The sequence below is a fragment of the Lynx canadensis genome, chromosome D4 (genome assembly GCF_007474595.2).
Source record: "Lynx canadensis isolate LIC74 chromosome D4, mLynCan4.pri.v2, whole genome shotgun sequence".
Classification (NCBI taxonomy): Eukaryota; Metazoa; Chordata; class Mammalia; order Carnivora; family Felidae; genus Lynx; species Lynx canadensis.
Genome location: NC_044315.2, coordinates 93155133 through 93158932, shown reverse-complemented (window position 1 = coordinate 93158932; position 3800 = coordinate 93155133).

Here is a 3800-nt window from a genome sequence, read left to right as displayed (position 1 = left end):
GGTCCCCCTCTGAGCCTGCGGGACAGACGGAGGTGTCTCCGGAGCCCCACACCAGGACCTGGCGGGGGAGAGATGCCCGGAGGCTGACCTGGGAGCCCCCCCCCCCGCCCCCGCCCTCAGGTCAGGCAGCACGCAGACAGCTCTGGACGCAGGGACTTCTGGGGCCCCGTGGCCAGAGACCCAGCCGGGCGCTGCTGAGCTGCCCAGCAGAGACCTGGGGCCCAGGCGGAGGCGGAGGACGGCCATCTGCCTGTGGAGCCGCTCTGGAAGGCAGGGATGCCGGGAGTGGGCCTCATCCTTGAGAGGTCATCGAAGCCACTCCCCTGCCTCTGGCCTGCCAGGTCAGACACAAACCCGGGGCCCGGGCCCAGCCTTGAGCTCGTCCTCCAGGGGGGGCGGGCAATGTCCCCCACAGATGGTTGGCTCTCCAGGGCCGAGTCTGTCCCAGCGCTGGTGGCTTCTCACTGACCTGCAGCTGACAGTGTCCTCTGGCCTCCGATAGGGACCTTGTGGACCCTCCCACCTTCTACTTGGCAATCAGCCGCCCCCCCCACCCCCACCGACCCCAGCTTGTGGGAAGGGGCCTTGAAGGAACCCTGAGTGGGTGGGCAGAGGCGGCCCCTCTAGACCCCACCCTACCCCCTCAGGCCCTGCCCCCTGCCCTCTGGAGGTGCCTCTCAGCCTGGGGGCGGGGGGGTTACCCCACCCCAAGATTCTCCTCGCATGGAAGGTGTTGAGGAGACTGGCTGGTGGATCCCCAAGGATCTTAAATAGGGAAGATGCCCTGAGTCACGAGAAGCTGCTAGACAGAATATTCTGGAAAATCCCCAAAGGCCTTCTCCCTTTCTCCGCCCCCTCCCCAGGATCTTGGATCAGCCCTATCTCCAGGGCCATATTGGGAAAGATGGCCATTGCCAGGTGCCAGCACCGGCCAGACCTGGAGCAGAGAGTGGGGGGCGGCAAGGTTATGCACCTGGTGGGGCACTGGGACCCACAGAGGGAGTGGGGTGCTGGGTCTGCAGCATGGCACGAGGGCAGGTGCCGCGGGGGCAGGCAGCTCAGACCTCCAAGTACAAGGAAGGTTCTATACCCCTCCCCCGCTCCAGCTCCTAGACCGGCCCAGCCTTCAGGGCCCCGGGAAAGAAGGCCGCCAGGGACAGAGACAGGATGGGCGCAGGGGGACCAGTGGGGTGTGTCTTGCCCGGTCTGGGCAGAAATGCAGAGAAGGCCTTGTGCGGGAACACCCTGAGTCCAGGGGCCTCCTCAGATCCAAGAGCGGCTCTCCGGTGGGGGAACCTGGGTGAGGCTGACCCCTCCTGGTAACCTGAGGCCACTCGGGCCAGGAGGAACCCAGGGCTGGCAGAGGGAGAGAAGCCTGCCCCCTTCAGTGCTCCTGTAAGCCCACGGCCTTCCATAACTGTGACAGTCAGCGTCAGGGTGACCCGGACAGATGGCCTCCAGAATCCAACCAGGCAGTGAGTGTGGGGGGTCAAAGCATACCCCCTCACTTGTTTGAGGGCTGGGTGAGAGGTCTTCGGGCTCCTGTGCCCCATGCGCCCTGGGGGCATCGGCAGATGGGCCCTCCCGGGTCACCACCAGCTAGCCCAGGTATCCCTCTCCTCGAAGACCCCAAAGCCAGAGGACAGTTTTGTGCGGAGGCTGGCTCATCCAGGGCTCCCGTGGAGTCTCCCGATTCTGGAAGTTTCCTTGCCTCTATGGCCTGGCCACATCAGGCTGGCCCAGGCGTCTCCAGGACCTCCTGGCCCCAGCAGAGGAAATCAAGTCTCCCGCTGTGGCCCAGGCCCCTGGTCCTTGGTCGTGGGCCTGACCATGCCCCCGACGTGGGCTCTCCTGCCTTTCCCTGGGGACTCGGGGTGACTTCAAGGGGATGGGACCACAGCTCTGAGCAGGTCCAGCCCCAGGGTGGGCACCTAGCAGGGCTGCGGGAAGGGCGCTCTGGGCCCTGTGGGCCTGGGCACGTCCTGGCACCCCAGGAAGCCCTCTGGGGTCCTTGCTCCCCAGGCCCTTGGCTGGCCTCCGATACATGCCATCAGAGATGGCCCGTGTGTAAGGGCGGCTCTGTGGGTCCTGAGAGCCCAGGACGCTGCCCGGTCCTCAGGGCGAAGGCACCCGAGGGTTAAGTGAGGACGGGGTTGGAGAGGACATCTCACTGCGGCCTGGGTCTAGAACCTGGGTGCTCTGGGAGCCACCCACAGCCTGGCCTGCAGCCCTCACCCACCCCACGGGTCATCTGGCGGTCATGCCGGCTCCTCCTGGCACCAAGTGTTTATTTCCGATGGGGGAGGAGTACGGGGACAGATGTGGCCTCAGGGGATGGAGCACAACAAGGCCTTGATGGGCACTGGGAACCGTCTCTCTGGAGGGAAAGGAACCATCCAGTCTGGCAGCCACTGGTCCTGGAGCCTGGAAGTCACCCTCTGTCCACTGTCTTCCGCGGCCGCCCTCCCTAGGGGATGACCCTCCCCGACCTCCCACGCACCTCCCCCTCCGAGTGTGCGCCCCGGCCTCTGGCTAGTTCCCGCTGGGGGTCTGGGCCCTGCAGACCCCTGCCCTGTCTGGGGGCCGGCTGGGCTCCCACACGGGGCCGAGGTGGGCGTAGGACTGTGAGCAGCAGTCACGGAGGGCATCCTGGAAGAGATGGCAGTGGGTCCAGGAGACCCAGGTAGGGCCTGCTCCATAGTAAAGAGACGGGACACTGGGGGGCCTCCCAGGGTTAGAGGGGGACAGTCGGTGGCTCTGGAGGTGTGGGCCGGGGGTCACGGAGCCGCATCTAGAAGAACCAGAGTCTTCTGGGGCTGCAGAGACGGGGAGCTGCAGGGTAACCCCAGAGGAGCCGGGGTCACAGGGCCACAGGGCCAGAGGTCAAGGGAGGTCACAGAAGCCATGGCCTGGAATGGGGCCTCCGGACCGGAAGGATACAGGCTGTGCCCACTCCCGGACAGAGGCTCGTCCTCTCCTGCGTCCGAACGCTGGTCACAGAGCCCAGCGGTCCCAGAGCCATCGGGACAGTTGTGCCTGGGACTTTGCCCAGCCGTGGGGGAGGGGCTCTCAGCCCCAGAAGAGGGGTCGGGACGGGCTGGGAGGTGAGCAAGACTAGGGGCCACGCTGCCCAGGCTCACCCCAGGACCTCATGCCCGCGTGGGTTTGCATGGCTGACGTTGGGGCCGGGGCCTTTGTCCGGTTCGGCCACGGCTGGCTCCTCGGCCGCGATGTCCCCTGGGCATCAGGCAGGGACGTGTTTGGCGGGGCCACCGACTGGTGGGGCTTCTGGCCGGGAGGATTCGGGAGGAGGCAGCGTGGGCGCCCCGAGTGTGGGGGGCAGCCATCCTGCCCCGGCCCGGCCAGACCCAGGGGAGTTTGCCAGCTGGTGAGCAGGTGGGCCAGCGGGTTTCTCCCTTGACTGGGCACAGGATGAATCGCCCCCTGCTGGCTCGTCAGCAGGGTCTGCAAGGTGGCAGCCTCACGGGCCCCCACAGGCCAGGGCACGGGCGCCCTGTGGGGGGCTGCCCTCGCTCTGAACACCCAGAGTCCGGCCTGTGCAAAGCCCTTGAACTGCAGCCAGACTTGGAAAAGGACCGGGTTAGGCGGGGCCCCGGGGAGGGTGTGCCCCAGACTCCCAGAAGGCCCCCGGGGCTGAGGTGGGTGGACGGCAGTGTTTCTGTAGCTGCGGGGTGGGCACTGTGACGGGGGCCAGCCACGGCCCCTCACCCGGGCAGCCCCCCCACCCCCGGCCTCTGACTCTCCCTGGCATCGTCAGTGCTGCTGGGGAGGGGGCTCCT